The 19445-nt window shown below is 45.1% G+C and overlaps 1 long non-coding RNA gene across 4 annotated transcripts in view; it reads left to right on the forward strand.

Annotated features, from left to right (window-relative positions):
* Nucleotides 1–19445, forward strand: part of LOC137345894 (uncharacterized) — a 48612-nt gene that overhangs the window by 16053 nt on the left and 13114 nt on the right. The gene's annotated exons all lie outside the window — the stretch shown is intronic.

A 19445-nucleotide genomic window follows, 5' to 3' on the forward strand; every position in this document is an offset into this window, starting at 1 on the left:
CCTTACCTGGTCTGGCCTACATGTGACTCCAGACCCACAGCAATGTGGTTGATTCTTACATGCCCTCTGAAATGGCCTAGCAAGCCACTCAGTTGTATTGAACCGCTACGAAGTCAATAAAAAAAATGAAACCAGACAGACCATCCGGCATCGACCTAGGCACTGGAAACGACAACGGCAAACCCAGCCCTATCGACCCTGCAAAGCTCTCCTTATTAACATCTGGGGGGGTTGTGCCTGAAGTTGGGATTGCAATCCCACAGACTAGTCAAGCAACAGCCTGACATAGTCATACTCACGGAATCATGCCTTACAGACAATGTCCAAACACTGCCATCACCATCCCCGAGTATGCCCTGTCCCACTGGCAGGACAGACCCAGCAGAGTTGGCGGCACAGTGGTATGCAGTTAGGAGGGAGTTGCCCTGGGAGTCCTCAACATCAACTCCGCATCTCATGAAGTCTCATGGCATCAGGCCAAACTTGGACAAGGAAACCTCCTGCTGATTACCACCTACCGCCCTCCCTCAGCTGATGAGTCAGTAATCCTCCATGTTGAACATCACTTGGAGGAAGCACTGAGGGTGGCAAGAGCGCAGAATGTACTCTGGGTGGGGGACTTCAATGCCCATCACCAAGAGTGGCTCGGTAGCACCACTACTGACCAAGCTGGCCGAGTCCTGAAGGACATAGCTGCTAGATTGGGTCTGCGGCAGATGGTGAGGGAACCAACAAGAGGAAAAAACCTACTTGACCTCGTCCTCACCAATCTGCTTGCTGCAGATGCATCGGTCCATGAGATAACTGGTAGGAGTGATCACCGCACAGTCCTTGGGGAGACGAAATCCCGCCTTCACATTGAGGATACCCTCCATCATGTTGTGTGGCACTACCACCATACTAAATGGGATAGATTTCGAACAGATCTAGCAATGCAAAACTGGGCATCCATGAGGCGCTGTGGGCCATCAGCAGCAGCAGAATTGTACTCAACCACAATCTGTAACCTCATGGCCCGGCATATCCCCCACTCTACCATTATCATCAAGCCTGGAGTCCAATCCTGGCTCAATGAAGAGTGCAGGATGGCATGCCAGGAGCAGCACCAGGCATACCTCAAAATAAGGTGTCAACTTGGTGAAACTACAACCCAGGACTACTTGTATGCCAAACTGCGTAAGCAGCATGCAATAGACAGAGCTAAGCGATCCCATAACCAATGGATCAGATCTAAACTCTGCAGTCCTGCCACATCCATTCGTGAATGGTGGTGGACAATTAAACAACTAACTGGAATAGGTGGCTCCACAAATATCCCCATCCTCAATGATGGGGGAGCCCAGCACATCAGTGCAAAAGATAAGGCTGAAGCATTTGCAACAATCTTCAGCCAGAAGTGCCAAGTTGATGACCCATCTTGGCCTCCTCCTGAAGTCCTCAGCATCACAGATGCCAGACTTCAGCCAATTCAATTCGCGTCATATCAAGAAACGACTGAAGGCACTGGATACTGCAAAAGCTATGGGCCCTGACAATATTCCAGCAATGGTACTGAAGACCTGTGCTTCAGAACTTGCCGCGCCCCTAGCCAAGCTGTTCCAGTATAGCTACAACACTGGCATCTGCCCTGCAATGTGAAAAATTGCCCAGGTATGTCCTGTACACAAAAAGCAGGCAAGTTCAACCCAGCCAATTACTGCCACCATTAGTCTACTCTCAATCATCAGTAAAGTGATGGAAGAGGTCATCAACAGTCCCATCAAGCGGCACTTGCTTAGCAATAACCTGTTCAGTGATGCTCAGTTTGGGTTCTGCCAGGGCCACTCAGCTCCTGATCACATTATAGCCTTGGTTCAAACATGGACAAAAGAGCTGAACTCAAGAGGTGAGGTGAGAGTGACTGCCTTTGACATCAAAGGCAGCATTTGACCGAGTATGGCATCAAGGAGCCCTAGCAAAACTGAAGTCAATGGGAATCAGGGGGAAAACTCTCCGCTGGTTGGAGTCATACCTAGCACAAGGGAAGACGGTTGTGGTTGTTGGAGGTCAATCTTCTGAGCTCCAGGACATCACTGCAGGAGTTCCTCAGGATAATGTCCTAGGCCCAACCATCTTCAGTTGCTTCATCAATGGCCTTCCTTCAATCATAAGGTCAGAAGTGGGAATGCTCACTGATGATTGCAAAATGTTCAGCACCATTCGCGACTCTTCAGATACTGAAGCAGTCCGTGCAGAAATGCAGCAAGACCTGGACAATATCCAGGATTGGGCTGATAAGTGGCAAGTAACATTCGCCACACAAGTTCCAGACAATGGCCATCTCCAACAAGAGAGAATCTAACCATATCCCCTTGACATACAATGGCATCACCATTGCTGAATCCCCCACTATCACCATCCTAGGGGCTACCATTGACCAGAAACTGAGCTGGAGTAGCCATATAAATACCATGGCTACAAGAGCAGGTTAGAGGCTAAGAATCCTGCGGCTAGTAACTCACCTCCTGCCTCCCCAAAGCCTGTCCACCATCTACAAGGCACAAGTCAGGAGTGTGATGGAATACTCCCCACTTGCCTGGATGGGTGCAGCTTCAACAACACTCAAGAAGCTCAACACCATCCAGAACAAAACAGCCCGCTTGATTGGCACCCCATCCACAAACATTCACTCCCTCCACCACCGATGCACAGTGGCAACAGTGTATACCATCTGCAAGATGCATTGCAACAACACACCAAGGCTCCTTAGACAGTACCTTCCAAACCCGTGACCACTACCAACTAGAAGGACAAGGGCAGCAGATGCATGGGAACACCACCACCTGCAAGTTCCCCCAAGTCACACACCATCCTGACTTGGAACTATATCGCCATTCCTTCACTGTCGCTGGGTCAAAATCCTGGAACTTCCTTCCTAACAGCACTGTGGGTGTACCTACCTCACATGAACTGTTGCAGTTCAAGAAAGCAGCTCACCACCACCTTCTCAAGGGCAATTAGGAATGAGCAATAAATGCTGGCAGAGCGAGCAACGACCACATCCCATGAAGGAATAAAAAAAATTGCCACTCATGGGCCTTCTCCCGCCACCGCTGGTATATTATCAGTGGCGGATCGGCACTTTGCTGTAGAAGCCATCTAGTAATATCAGGCGGCCTCCTTGCGGGTCTTGGGGGGGGGTGGGGAAGGCTTTCTGATCGGGCAGCCTGTGCCCCACGGAGGGCCCTCAGCTCCTTCCACCCCCATTAATGCATCTCCCACAGCCTTCCTGATTGACTCCCACACCCCTCGCCGGGGCCCAGCTGGTTGTCCCCGGCGAGGCCTAAAACCCGACTTACCATTTTCGGTGCCAGAGTATATGATCCTCCTGAAGCTGGGTGCAGTCCCAGCAGTGGCCAGCACTCCCGGTGGTGCTGCTGGGACTGAGAAGCTGCCAGACCCTTGATTAGCTGGCAGCTCCTGGTGGCAGGACTTGCTGCCTCAGAAGGGCGGAAGTCCCGCCCTAGGCCAATTAAGGCCCGAGCCATGTAAAATCTGTGTGGTTCCCAGGCCTGGTGGAGGCAGGCTCACCCCTGACTTTTAAACTGATGGGTGGGGCCTCCGCCTGACATAGATTTCCAGCCAGGGTCACAGTCTCAGAATAAGGGGTTGACTGTTGCGGACCGAGATGAGGAGAAATTTCTTCACTTAGAGTTATGAATCTTTGGAATTCTCTACCCCAGAGAGCTGTGGAAGCTCAATTGTTGAATATATTCAAATAGAGGTTGAAAGATTTTGGGGTACCAAGAGAATTAAGGGATATAGGGATCAGCCATGATCCTGTTGAATAGCAGAGGAGGCTCAAAGGGTCAAATGGCCTCCTCCAGTTCCTATTTCTTATATTCTTAGAAAATGTAAACAGTCCCAATAGCACTGAAATAATCTTATGCCTGAAATATTTGATCATTTATTTAGGCATAGGACCAAAAGTTATGAAGGAATTAATACAAGATTAATTCCTTTTGTTGGGAATCCATTCCACCAAACTAGGTAGAAGTTCTGTAGATTAAAACAAGAAGAAGCTTTCAGTATCAAGTCTTGCTTTGGACTTTTCATTCTTCAGTTAAGTAAATAAACTTTATAGATCTTCATTATATGTGACTCTCATTTCCCCTCTCAGTTTTTTCAATGAAAATCACTTCAGCTTAGTGAGCTTTTCTTCATAGCTTATTCTATATTTTTAGGCTTTATCCAGTTAGTTCTGCCATCTCTGCACCATAGTCAGTCTTGTAAATGAGTGCTTTCTCCCTTTGAATTTGATACATTCAATATCTCATATTATAGAGTTGCTCAGGGTCAAACAAAAGCTCTCATTGTAATGAAAACAGAAAATGCTGGAAAGAAAGACTTGCATTTATATAGCATCTTTCACAACCTCAGAAAGTGCTTTACAGCCAGTAAAGTTTTTGAAGTGTTGTCACTATTGTGATATTGTAATGTATGAAACCCAACTATCAATTTGCAAAGAGCAAGCTCCCACAAACAGTAATGTGATAATGCCCATATAACCTGTTCTGGTTATGTTGATTGAAGGATAGATATTGGCTAGGACTCTGGAAATAACATAAAAACAATTTTCGTTTGCTTTTATTTTAAAGATTCAGGAGATCATGTTCCACTAATCCAAGGACTTTATTTTTATATAAAGCACATGAGGTCTCAGTTTAACATCATATTTGAAAGATGGCATTTCTGACAATATAGCATTCCCTCAGCACTGAACTGGAGTGCCAGCCTAGATTTTTGTGCTTAAGTCTCTGGCGTGGGACTTGAATCCATGACCTTCTGACTCAGAAACGTCCAGGTAGCATCTGTGGAGAGGGAAAGTTTAGGTCAATGACATTTCATCTAAACTGGAAGACGGTAGAGATGGACAGCTTTTAAGCAAGTGTAGAACTAGAGAAAGAAGTGGGGTGGTTGTGGAGCAGGAACAGAGAAAAGGGAGAGGTCTCTAAAGGGTGAATACTGGGAGTTCTCAATTGACTAAAGTGATGGACAAGCTAAATTATTTTATAGTGAGAAAAATGTAGAAACAAAGAGGAAGTGCAACCAGTTACAGCAGACTAGCAGAAGAGGAGGGAAGCATGGAAAATCTGGCCATAAGACTGCTCCCATGGCTCAGGGATGTGACAGAAGAGAGCCAAATAGACCCCAGGGGTGCTGACTACCCTATCGGCCAACGACTGATAGGGGATCCTACTGCAAGTATCAGTCCATTCTTCCTCCACTCCCTGTAGTTCTGGTGCAATCATCTTCCATTGTCCAAGAGAAAACGGGAGTGGTGGTTAAGGTTTAAAGTTGTTAAATTCAATGGTAAGACTGCAAAATGCTTGGTGGAAGCATGAGGTGCTATTCATCGAGCTTCATTGGAATGGTTTAGGAGGCCAAGGACAGAGGGGTCAGAGTGGGATGGGAATTAACATGGCAAGTGATCAGAAGCTTGGAGTCACACTTGCAGACTGAGTGGAGGTGTTCAGCAAAGTGATCGCCCAAACTGGGGTTGGTCTCCCCAATATGAAGAAGACTGCATTATGAGCAGCAATTAGAGTATACTAAGTTGGAAGAAGTACAAATAAATCACCCATCCACTTATTTAGTCCAAATTCTTTTGAGTGCTACAGGTTTTAACTTGAGTTTTCATATGGATGCTGATGACACCCAGCTGTATCGCCACTGCCTCCATAACTGCTCCATAGCTCTGTGTTGTCAGATTGTCCAACACCCAGTCTTGAATAAGTGTAATTTCCTCCAGCTAACCATTGAGAAGACTGAAGCCATTGTCTTCATCCCCCACTACAAATCTGTACACTTGCCATTGACTCCATGTTCTTCATGGCCACTGTGTCTGGCTGAAGAATACTGAAAAGAATCAAAAACTTGTATTTATATAGTGTTTTTCACAACCTCAGGATGATCCAAAGCACTTCACAGCCAATGGGGTGCTTTTTTGAAGTGTAGTCATAGTTGTAGAGAAGCCCAGCAACCAATCTGAGTAAAGCAAGTATTCACAAATAGCAATGAGCTAAATGATCAGATGATCTGTTTCACTGGTGTTAGATAAGGGATAAATATTGGTCAGGACATTAGGAGAATAGGCTCTGTTCTTCCAAATAGTGTCCTGGAACATTTTACTGTTCACAGTCTTGGTATTCTGTTGAATCTTGAGCTGAGTTTCCAACCCTATTACCAACACTGCTTTGTCTGCCTTTGTACCAGCACGTATCTTCGCCCCTCTCTCAGCCCACCTATCACTGAAATCCTCATTTATAGATCACCTCCAGACAAAACAGGCAGAATATTACCAAAGTGGTCCCTGACGTAATGGCAGGACCATTTCATGTTTGGAACCTGCACAGTGTGGCAGACAGTTGCTCTTTACCAGAACAAACCATTTAACAGCCCGGCTCCCCAAGCAAATAGGCAGGGAGGGCAGGATGACACGTTCATTCTGTCATAGAAGCATAGAATGGATGCAGCACAGAAGGGGGCCATTCAGCCCGTTGTGTCTGTGCTTGCTCTCTGAAGGAGCAATTCACCTAGTGCTACTCCCCCGCCTTCTCCCCGTAGCCCTGCACATTCTTCCTTCTCAGATAACAATCCAATTCTCTCTTGAATGCCTCGATTGAACCTGCCTCCACCACACTGTCAGGCAGTGCATTCAGATCCTAATCACTCGCTGCTTGAAAAAGTTTTTCCTCATGCCGCCATTACTTCTCTTGCCAATTACCTTAAATCTGTGCTCTCTGGTTCTTGATCCTTCCATCAATGGGAACAGTTTCTCCCCATCTACTCTGTCCAGACCCCTGTATATCTTTTTGAATACCTGTATTGGATCTCCTCTCAACCTTCTCTTCTCCGAGGGAAACAATTCCAACTTCTCCAATCTATCTATGTAACTGAACAATTTCTAATTAAAAGAACCACGGCATGTTTCAGAAAAGCTCACCAGCACTTGGATTTTTCAAGTTTGCAGCAACCACAGGAATGGAGGCTGCTCCTCAGATCTCTCACTCTTTCCTGGAGGTCCTGCTGCTGGGTCTGAGGGGCAGCAGTGAGGTGAGCTTTCCCAAGGATGGGAGGAAGAGGACAACTTGTTCAAACAAGCAGGCGTGGATGGCAGTGGACAAGGAAGTCAGCAGCAGGAGTGTGCTCCCTCCAAACTGGAGACGGTGCACCAAGAGGATCTAGGACCTCAGGAGGGCCTGACAAGTGAGTGTCATAACAATTTCAGATTCAGATTCACTCTGACTTTCTCAGCATTCTCCTGCACAGCACTCCTCAGGAAAATGCAGCTCCATTCATTCTTCCCTCTGCAGGCACCTCACATCCCCATATGAACAGCCAACACTCTCCCTCACTCTCAGCCTACTGGCCTCTGACACCCATGCCTCACAGTCACCCTCCACAAATGCTGTCCTCCCCTCCTTTGCACACAATCCATTATGAACACTCACACCTCTGTGTTTTCTCTCTTTACAGAAGAGAGGACACAATTTGGCGACAGGAAAAGACCTGGTTGGAGGAGGATGGGGAGGGGGAGAGGGGGGATCGTGGCCCTCCACTGATAGGTACCTTGGCAATTTGCAATGCGTCTATTGGGAAGGAGGCCTTGGTCCAGGAGGCTACAGAGACCAGCAGTGATTTGCCATGACAGCCTGAGCCTCCTGAGCACCGGTGCTCAGACATATCAAGCTGATCCTCCGCCTGTTGGGGTCTTACCTCCTTCCAGCTGGATCTCAGTGTTCATTCCCTCTGTCCTGTGGAGTGGCATGGGGCTGAGGAGAAGGCAGCTGGTGCTGCTGCTGGTGTTGCTCCTGCTGCTGCTTCTGGTGCTGTTGGCAGTAGTGTGGACATTGCTCCTGACCCTCAGCAGAGGTGTATGGTGGAGCTGCATAAGCTGCTTCCATGCAGTTGTTAAAGCTGACAGCATGGGAGTGTAGCTGAAAGTGAGTGAAGTGCAAGACAGATGAAGTGCCTTCCACTCACTTGTCAAGCAGTGAACTTTCTCAGGGAAGAAGTGTTTTGAACTGCAGTCTCTCAATGGGCATGGCTGGAGCTCTTCAGTGTAACTTATCAAAGCCTTCCCAGCTTGTCAGTTTCACTGAAGAAGCTCTTCCCGCTGTGCACTCGATTCAGTAACCTGGCAAGTTGCTGACAGGTTGGGAAACATGTTTCATGGCTGGGGAATCCAGAATTCAGATCTAATGGTCCTCAATTTGGCTTCGTAACAGCCTCAACAAGCTGTTAATTACTTACATAACAGATCCAAGGGGGTTCCCCACTCGCCTACAATACCACCCTGGGAAAAACGTAAGAGGGCAGGATCACATTGGGATCCCGTCTCACTTTCAGGGACCTTCCCACTTCACCTGCCTACAAACCCACCTCCAATGGCCTGAGAATATTCTGCGCAACTATTCCAATACTTATAACTATATATATTCCCATCCTCCACCATCTGTAAACTTTAACTCATCTAAACTCATACTGTCCTGTTTTACACCTTTTCTGGCTCACCAGTCAGCCCTGTGCCTGCTGACCTATGTTGGCCCTCATTCCTTCAACACCTCAAATTTAAAATTCAAATTGTCTGCGTAAATCACTTCATGGGCTCATCCCTCCCTATCTTTGTAACCTTCCACAGTGCTACAACACAGCCCCCTCTCCATTACACTGATTCCAGCCACTTGTGCATCTCTTATCCCTTTTCCACACAAGTGTCAGCCATGTGTTCAGTTGACTAAGCCCCAAACTATAGAATTCCATTTCTAAATCTCTCCATCTCAAAAGTCAACCACATAAGGTGGGACTGTGTCAAATTAGGTCAGACGAGGTGGGGTGTAAATTTCCCTTCCATGAAGGGCATTAGTGACCAGTGTGATATAACAGCTTATAGTGGCATCACCCCACAATTTACCTGATTTATTGAAATCAATTTCACAACTTGCCATGGTGGAGTTTGAAGTCACAACCCCTGGGTTGTTAGTTCAGCACCATAACCAACTAGATTACCATATCCGTTAAAGATGCAATCTACAAGTTGAAACTGATCCTGTTAAAACTATCATTGGAATAAGTGCCTTGACGGTACAGAACTGCATCCTTCACCAAAGAAATACCTTTTCTACTTCTCCTGCAGCAAATAATTCCAAATTTATAGCAGTGATAATTGTTCCTATTCAATGACTCTTAAAATAACCGACCAATGGATTTGATATACTCAATCCCCGCTGATGGAACTCCTTTGTATTAAATTGTAACATGTTGTTGGAAGATCCACTTCACTACAAGGATACATATTCTTATTTCTGACTTCCTGAATGTTTAACTTGTCAAATAATTGGATAAAATGTTCAATTGAAAGCTACAAGAAGCTGCCAAAAGAATAAAGCTAGAATCAGCATACAATTTAAATGATAATGAACAGGGATAATTACCTTTTGACATTCATGTATAGATTTCACAGACATCATAAATATGAGATCACCTACCACTCTCCAAACTGAAATCCTAGAGAGAGTATGGATGTTCCACCAGTCAGAAGGCTAAGAGTTCATTCCCAACACCAGGGACCTAAACACAGAATCTAGACTGACATGTCATTGCAGTACTCAGGGAATGCTGCAGAGGTGGAGGTGCTGCATTTGATCAGGTGATGAGGTGTTAAACTGAGGCCCATCTGCCCTCTCAGGTGGATACAACAGATTCCATGCTGCTATTTTGACAGTGACCTGCCTGATATTTTTCCCGTAACCAAATTCAATAAAACATATTCTGGCCATTGACATATTGTTTTCCTGTGCAAAATTGGCTCTCACATTTCTGACATTACAACAGTGACCACCCCTCAAAAGTGCTTCATTTGTTGTAAAGCACTTTGGGACATTATGATAGCCGTTATATAAATACAAGTCCTTCTTTCTTATTGACAAGTATTTGAATGATCTCAACTGAACCACCACTTAAAAATAAATCAGAGAGAAATAAGGACTTTAGTCATTGCAACTTTTGCCACTGCCAGCTATAGTTGGATGTGTTGTGACCTGTGAGGAGAATAGTGATAGGCTTCAAGAAGACATAGGCTGGTGGAATGGATGGACACGTGGAAGATTAAATTTAATACAAAGAAGTGTGAAGTGATACATTTTGGTAGGAAGAATGAAGAGAAGCAACATAAGATAAAGAATTAAACTCCAAAGGGGTTGCAGGAACAGAGGGACCTGAGGGTATATGTGGACAAATCATTGAAGATGGCAGAGCAGGTTGAGAAAATCATTAATAAGGCATGTGGGATCCTGGGCTTTATAAAGAGAGGTGTAGAGTAGAAAAATAAGCAGTTATGGTAAACCTTTATAAAACACAGGTTCTGCCTCAACTGGAGTATTATGTCCAGTTCCGGGCACCACGCTTTCGGAAAGATGTGAAGGCATTAGACAGAATGCAGAAAAGATTCACAAGAATGGTTCCAAGGATGACGGACTTCAGTTATGTGGATAGATTGGAGAAGCTGGGATTGTTCTCTTTGGAGAAGGCTGAGAGGTGATTTAATAGAGGTGTTCAAAATTATGAGGGATCTGGACAGAGTAGATAGGGAAAAACTGTTCCTATTGGCAGAAATGTTGAGAACCAGGTGACACCGATGTAAGGTGATTGGCAAAAGAACCAGAGGCGATATGAGGAAAATCTTCTTCACACAGAACGCGGTTAGGATCTGGAATGCACTACCTGAGAGTGTGATGGGGGGCAGAGTCAATCGTGGCTTTCAAAAGGGAATTGGATAATTATCTGAAGAGAAAAAAATTGTAGGGCTACGAAGAATAGGAGAGGGGAAAGACTAGCTGAGTTTCTCTTGCAGAGAACCGCCATGGACACAACAGTCTGAATAGCCTCCTTCTGTGCTGTAACCATTCTGACTCAATGAGCTGATGACAGGTTAACCTGAACTAGAAATATTCATTCTGCAAATTAATCTAAACTGTCTTCTTGCATTAACCATTTTTAAATTTGATTCATCCCTAGGTGTTTTTATTTTGGGCGGGGGGGGTGTGGAAGAGGCTGATGGTGGGGAAGGAAGTGGTAGTAGTTCCAAGTGTGTTACTTTCATACAACTATGTACAAGAATTGTTATTGTGTGTGATAACAAATTGGCCCAAAACTTCCTGGAAAGTTTCAATGTATTGTGGCATAAGAGCAGTGGTAAGCCATTTTTTTCTGAAGGAATTTGTATTTAACTAATTTCTGCCACTTCCACACTGAAACATCAGAATGTGTTAGTTTTCTTGCTCTTTTGTGCCACTTCCAAGATAATATCTGCTGAAATCCTCTACCGCTCATTCACATAGGTCTGCCCACCCATGCATTTGTCTTACTGACCTGCACTACACGTAAGCCAAAGTGCTATAAACTGAGTATGGCTGAAATGTTTTTGTATCCCCACCCCCCACGAAGCATTCTGAAGGAATAAATGCCTTCCCAATGGGCATATCTTTATTCTGCGTAATAATGAAAGAGGAAAGAAGCAGCAGAGACAAGAAGCACAGAGTGAGGCACTATGGCAGAAGACTGAAGCTCACTTGCTATTTCTCCTATCAGGGGCATTGCATTTGTGTTTGTTTAATGCTAGTTTTTACATTCTGGAGCAGGCAAATAAGCTCTGTGTAATTTCCTGTCAACAAGATCAGTGCAGAAACTGATATAAATTTCAGTACAATTTCTGTGCAGACATTGGGACGAATATTTAAAGCCCACTGGGGGTGGGTGCATGTGCGCAAGCAATTTGAAAATCGTCTTCTCAGAGGTCGGCACTAGGTCCCTCCGCCTCTGGAATGCGAAGCCATTTTTAAAGGGATGCCGGGAGGGAAGGAACGGCAGCACCGTACACCTCCAATTAATGGAGGATTTTTAAAAGAAGGGCATGGGGAAAACCCATGTCTGGACCACGGCAGGTTTAGAAGTTGTGAACAATGTGGGGGACCATGATAAAGGGCTAATTAACATAATGTAGAGGCGCAAAATAAAGCTTGGCTGCTGTAAAGGTGCCACAGAGTAGCCATTGCTGGAGCTGTCAGACTTGCTTTTCTCAGTGGTGAGTGACAGGAATCTGGAGACAGAAATGAGACTGTTGGCATCACTTGGATAGCTGAGGTTGGCAGGGGAATGCCTGGTGAGCAAATGTGTGCCACTTGAGGGTGTTGATATAGGAACAGGCTCCTCTGACATTGGACACAGCAGCCAGGATGAGCTGCAGCAGATGCAACCTCCTGGACAGCAGGAGGACAGAGAAGCACATTGCGGGCCTGCAAGGGGAAGGCGGCACTACCCAAGATATCAGGTCTACTGCCCAAGAGTCAGCAAATGCAAATGACAGAGCACCAGTGCCATAGGAGGCTACAGGCAGATGGCCTCGGTCCTTTGTGCTCTGAGCCACAGTGACCTGAGGCCTCACGGCACTCCGGACAGTCCCTTACCTGCAGCCATCAAAGTCACTATCACCTTGAATTTCTCTGCAATTGGGTCATTCCAGGGATCAACTGCAGACCTAGGTGGCATCTCACAGTTGGCAGCTCATCACACCATCAGGCAGGTCATGGATGCCATATTCCAGAGGGCGGAAGGACTACATTCACTTTGACATAGATGGGCCAGCACTGGTACAGAGGTTTTTGGGCTTTTCCACCATCGATGGATTCCCTTAGGACCAGGGGATCATCGTTGCACCCATGTAGCCATCAAGGCACCGGCAGAACAGTCAGTCAGATTCCTGAACAGAAAGGGCTCCCACTCATTGAATGTCCATCTGGTCTGTGACCACAGGAAGTGAATCTTGCAGGTCTGTGCCCAGTTCCCTATCAGCTGTCATGACTCCTTTATCCTGTGGGAGTTCCAGGTGCCACACCTCTTCAGACCCACATCCAGACTCCGTGGGTGTCTGCAGGGAGAAAAGAGTTATCCCCCAAAGAGGTGACTCCTGATGCTTGTCCGAAACCCAGACACAGACGGAGAGAAGCGCTACAACCTGAGCCATCTCCTAACACAGACCTGCATTGAGCAGACCATTGGCCTCTTGAAGACACATTTCGATTGACCAGTCAGGTGGTGCCCTCCAATACAAGCCAGCCAGAGCGTCACGTATCATGGTCATTTGCTGCGCCCTGCACAACATGGCAATACAAAGAGGCCTGGTGTTGGATGAGGAGGAGGAAATGGAATACAATTCCACCTTGGAGGATGACTGGGAAGAGGAAGAAGTGAAAGAATAGGAGGGGAAATGGCTCACTTTTGATGTGGCCAGTGACCAGGAAGCGAAGGATAGCCGGCCATGCCGTCCCAGAACTCAGGGTGAACTGCAGGCTGGGATGTTAGCAAGGGCCATGCTGATTCAGCAGCATTTCACTTGATCTCCACTAAAGCTTTGCAGCTGAGAAGCTCACTATTCATCTTCCAGCATACAGAGCTATTACACCAGTTTGACCCTTAACTAGAAGGTCCCATTGGCAGCCATGAAGATGCAGATGGAGGTTTTCTCCGTCCACCATTGTCCAACATTGAAAAGCATGGGTACATAGCAATCTCCAGGCCACAGTCACCAGCACCACAATGCAGCATCTCCCTTTGGAGATGAGACATTAACAACACACTTATAAGAGTGGAGGAAAAAATTTATATTGTGAGGCACATGAAAAGATAGATACATTTGCTCAGTAGCATCCAGGTGACCCAATGGGTGAATTCAGTGCCGTGGTACCTTCCTCTCCCTAACACTACTATGGACTGTTCCCCACTGTGGCAGAGTATGAAGTGGAGGCAGCCTGCTCCCTACTCTCTGCCACTGGCTGAGATGTTCATGGCTTCCGTCCTCATCTTGGAGGTGCCCGTGGCAGCCCCTACACAGGCTGCCGTGCCTGCGTCTTGGCAGGGGCTGCCTCTGTCACAGGGCCCTGGCACACAGATGGCCTGAGTCGGAGGGTTTGAGGGGCTGAAGGGTGATGCTGAAGCCTGCTGAGGAGTTGCCCGATCATCTGCCTCTAGGACTGTCTCAGCCCTTTCCTGGCACTCTGGGATGCTGGAAGTGGATGTTGTACATTGTTGCGACTGGGAGATAGGTTTGATTCCTCTAGCTTGTAGAGATCACTGAATCTTTGAAAGGTTTTAAACAATAACTCATTTATTACATTTCAGGAACTATTTACAATTTCTCTTAAGTAGGTCTAACTCACTGCTGACATGATGCTGTTTCTCCTGCGAGTCTCTACCACATGTGATCTCTGAAATCACAGTGGGAGGTGTTACTCACACTGTCCCAAACACTAACCTTTTCAGACCCTTATACTTCATCTCCCCCAAGTCTTTGTGCATATATATTTTTTCTATATGCATTCATTTTTATTTTTACATACTACCCCATCTCCCCCCAAGTCTCTGACATCACAGATTCAATCTGTCAGGGAGCTTCACGACTCTCCCTGATCGTGTTCTTGTCAGACTTGGAAGATCAGTAGTCTTTCTCTGAACACTTGTTTCTTGACTTGAACGGCCTTCATTGAGGTTTGTAGTATCCGGTGTTTTCTGATTTTCAGGATCACCATCTGGTTCATCCAGTAATATGACTGATTGACAGCTTTGATAAATAGAGATACGATTTCTCCTGTTTCTTCTTATAGTACCTTCTGAAGTATGTACTAAATAAGATCTCTGTGGATTATCATCTCTCTGGATGATTACTTGTTCTCTACCTTAGTCTCGTACCCATGCCTTGTCTCCTTCCATCAACTTGGGTAGGTTACTGGTACGATATCTCCTATTATAATTAGAAGCTTGTTGCTTCCAGTAAGATTTCTCTCAGTCTTGAACTCTCTGATAATCCTGGACAGCTAGCCCTGGAAGTAGGTTCTTAAGTGGGATAGGAAGTTGTGTTTTAAGTTTCCTCCACATCAACAGTTCTGACGGTGCTAGTCCACACAGCAATGCAGTAGAGCTGTAGTTTAGGAGTGCTGTTTGAAAATCTTCATTCTTCTTTAACAGTGCTTTGATAGTTCTGACTCTTCTCTCAGCTTCACCATTAGACTGAGAATATCTAGGGGAACTTGTAAGATGTACAAATCCACATTTTCTGCAAAGTGCGTGAAGTAGTTGTTTGCAAATTGAGGACCATTATCTGACACAATCTCATCAGGAATGCCATGTGTTGCAAAAATCTCCTGTAACATCGAATGACTGTCTCAGTTATTGTGTACAAATGTTTGACCTCAATCCATCCTGAGAATTAATCAATAACAGTCAGGTAGGATTTCCCATTCCAACCACTTCCCACAGTCTGGTTAGAAATTGTGTCATGTAAGAGGTTTCCTCTGGTCTGGTTTGTGCACTGCTCATACCTGGCAATTTGAAATAATTTCTTCTATATCTTTTGATATTCCCAGCCACCAGATGGATGACTGAGCCCGTGCTCTACATTTCGTGATACCCATGTGGCCCTGATGTATTTTCTCCAATATCAGACCTGAGTGAGACCGGAATCACTAATCTCTCGTCATATACCAGCAAATCATCAACAACAGTAAAGTGCCTCCTGTATTCAAAGTAGATTTTCATCACCGTACCACTCGGATGTTGCTGTGACCAACCTGGTGTGCAGTAATGGCGTATTCGGATGCATTTTTCATCTTGTATCTGAGCATGAAGGATTTCTTGGACAACAAAAACAAGAAATGCTGGAATCACTCAGCAGGTCTGGCAGCATCTGTGGAAAGAGAAGCAGAGTTAACGTTTCGGGTCAGTGACCCTTCTTCAGAACTGACAAATATTAGAAAAGTCACAGATTATAAACAAGTGAGGTGGGGGTGGGGCAAGAGATAACAAAGGAGAAGGTGCAGATTGGACCAGGCCACATAGCTGACCAAAAGGTCACGGAGCAAAGGCAAACAATATGTTAATGGTGTGTTGAAAGACAAAGCATTAGTACAGATTAGGTGTGAATACACTGAATATTGAACAGCAGCAAGTGCAAACCTGAAGAAAAACAACCTGAAAAAAACAGTGGGTAAGCAAACTGAACAAACTAAGATGAAATGAAATAAATGCAAAAAAAATTGTAAAAATTGTAAAAAGGAATGTAAAAAAAGGAAGAAAAAATAACTAAAAATGCAAGTAAAATGGGGGGCTGTCATGCTCTGAAATTATTGAACTCAATGTTCAGTCCGGCAGGCTGTAGTGTGCCTAATCGGTAGATGAGATGCTGTTCCTCGAGCTTGCGTTGATGTTCACTGGAACACTGCAGCAATCCCAGGACAGAGATGTGAGCATGAGAGCAGGGGGGAGTGTTGAAATGGCAAGCAACCGGAAGCTCAGGGTCCTGCTTGCGGACTGAGCGGAGATGTTCCGCAAAGCGGTCACCCAGTCTGCGCTTGGTCTCCCCAATGTAGAGGAGACCACACTGTGAGCAGCGAATTTCTTGGAGCTTGTTTGAACATGCCGGCCATCGTGATGCAGCAATCTGTGAATATGACTCAATTTTATTAATGAAGTTAACATCCCATTGTGTAGGATGGTCAACTATAGCTCTGGACAATGCATCTGCAGATGTTTGCAGTTTGCCCTGTACATATACTGATTCATACATGTATGTCATTAGCATCAACTGGAATCTCTGGATTCTTGGAGGTATCAGCGTGAGTTCCTTTTCATCGGGTAAGGAAACGTAGGGGTTTATAGTCTGTCTCTATGACAACCTTTAAGCTGATGATATCATCTGAGAAATCTTTGCAAGCCCACATGACTGTGAGAGCTTCTTTCTCTGTGACAGTGTACCTCGTCTCAGTCAATGCTCAAGACACATAATAAACCAGTCTGCAACATCCATTTGGCTGTTCTTGAAAAAGGACTGCCTCCAACCCAATAGATAAAGTGTCTTCTGCCATTGTGATCAGTATTAAAGAGTTATAATGCACTAATATATGTGGCGAAATGAGCATTTCCTTGATCCTTTGAAATGCCTGCTCCTGATGTGCATTCCAACACCATGCTTGAGCTTTCTTTAAGAGTTGTCTTAAGGGTTCAGTAACTTGCACTGGATTGGGCAGAAATTTTGCCAACTGATTAACCATTCCAAGAAATCGTTAAAGATCGTGGACAGAAGTAGGAATTGGGAATTCACTAATGGCTCTCATCTTTTGCAGGTCTGCCATTATATCCTTGCTACTAACAGTGTGCCCAAGAAAATGAACAGACATTTTCAAGAATTCACACTTTTTATTGATTGTGAGACCACCTTCTTGTAGGCAATTCAGAACCACGCTAACCCTCAGGTCATGTTCGTCGACAGTTTACCATGGACTAAGATGTCATCCATATAGCATATTACTCCTTTAAGGCCTTGTAGAATGTTCAACATAGTTCGTTGGAATATTTCAGATGCAGGTGTTATATCAAATGGTAAATGCTTAAAACAAAACCTGCCGAATGGAGTGATGAAGGCTGTCAGTAATCTTGTCAAAACGTCCAATGGGACTTGCCAAAAGCTACTATTCACATCCAGCTTTGTGAACATGATACTTTTGAATAATTTCACCAAACTTTCGTCCACTGAAGACACTGGATGGATTTCTCTTGCGAAAGCGTTATTAAGTTGGATTAAGTCTACACAAATGTGAAGAGTACCATTCGGTTTAAGAACCATTCCAGAGCATCACTCTGTTGGCTTGGTGACAGGAGAAATGACTCCCATCCTGGTCATCCCTTCTAGCTGAAGTTGGACATACTTCATTGGTGGATGTGGTATCTTTCTAGGTGTACAAAGACACACCAGTAATGCTGTATTCGGTCTCAACGTAATGCTGTATTCGGTCTTAAATCTTCCTAGAACAGTAAATAATTTCAGAAAGCCTTTTTTGGAGGTGACTCTTGGATTCTTGCTGTTTAATTTCGTGCACCTTCTTGATAAGATGAAGGTCTATATAAGCAATTCTACTTAAAGGAGAAAATTCTTGATCCTTTAAGACATACAAAGTTTCCAAGATCTGCTTTCCCTTGTACTGGAGCATTGCCAGTAGCTTTCCCTTGACTTTCAGTTCACTGCCTCCTGGAGTGTGTAACTGAGTGTCTGTGGTTGGAGGCAATGCATTGATAATTATGGTTCAGTGTCTGATAAAACCATCACTCTGGCTCAAGTGTCCAGTTTAAAGTTGGTGATATGTCATTGACATATATATCTGTACTCGAGAATGCATGATTAGTGTCATTGATCTCAACAAAGAAGTCTTATGATTTCTCTTCCAAAGGAGATTGTTCCACTTCATTAATGGTTCTATGTGTAAAGACTTTTTCTTCGGAACTTTTTAATGTAGAAGTTTTATTTCAGCACATCTTCCCAGAATGGCCAATTTTCTTGCAGTGAAAATATTCTGCTTTGTTTGTGGGATACTTCATGCCTGTGGGTCTTTTTGGTGCCACAGCACTCGTGGAGTTTATTGACATCTTTCACCTTCTTTTCTGGTGCTTCTTTTACAGTCCTGGGCTTCAGGAACTGTACAATCATTGGAGGTTTCCTGACCCAATGTTTTTCTTCACTGCTGAGGATTGCTCTGTTCTATTTATGGACCTCTGCTTGCCTCACCATAATATGATAGAATTTTACATTAAGTTTGAAAGTGATGTAGTTCAATCCGAAACTAGGGTCTTAAATCTAAGCAAAGAGACTATGAAGGTATGAGGTGCAAAGTGGCCAAGGTGGATTGGGAAACTACATTAAAAGGTATGATGGTAGACAGGCAATGGCTAACATTTAGAGAACTAGTAAATAGTTTACTACAAAAATACATTCCTTGAATGCACAAAAACCCAGCAAGGAAAGTGTTCCAACTATGGCTAACGAAAGAAATCAAGGTCTAAAAACAAGAAATGCTGGAAATACTCAGCAGGTCTGGCTGCATCTGTGGAGAGAGAAGCAGAGTTAATGTTTCAGATCAGTGACCCTTCATCAGAACTCAGGAATTGTATTAGATCAAAGGAAGAGACATATAAAGTTGCCAAAAAAAAAAGGTAAGCCTGAGGATTGGGAGCATTTTAGAATTCTGCAAAGCAGGACCAAGAAAAAGATGAAGGCCAGAATTTTACGCGAACCCACTTCCGCCTCGCCTGGGGATTCGACCCATATTTTGCAGGTTGCCGGGCTTCAATTGTTCTGAGGCGGGTCTTCCACCTGCTTGAGGTAGGAGGTCCCTCCTAATGGAGCTGCCGGCCAATCAACGGTCCGGCAGCTCCTCGACCCAGCAGCGCCATCAGGACACTGGTGGCCACTGCTGGAACTACAGCTCAGCTAGAAATCAAGATGCTGTGCAGCCTGGACAGCAGGTAAGTTTTGGTTGCCTCGCCGGGGGTAATCGGTTGGCAAGGGTGTTCGGTTGGAGAGA

The sequence above is a fragment of the Heterodontus francisci genome, chromosome 2 (assembly GCF_036365525.1).
Source record: "Heterodontus francisci isolate sHetFra1 chromosome 2, sHetFra1.hap1, whole genome shotgun sequence".
In the NCBI taxonomy this organism is placed as follows: Eukaryota; Metazoa; Chordata; class Chondrichthyes; order Heterodontiformes; family Heterodontidae; genus Heterodontus; species Heterodontus francisci.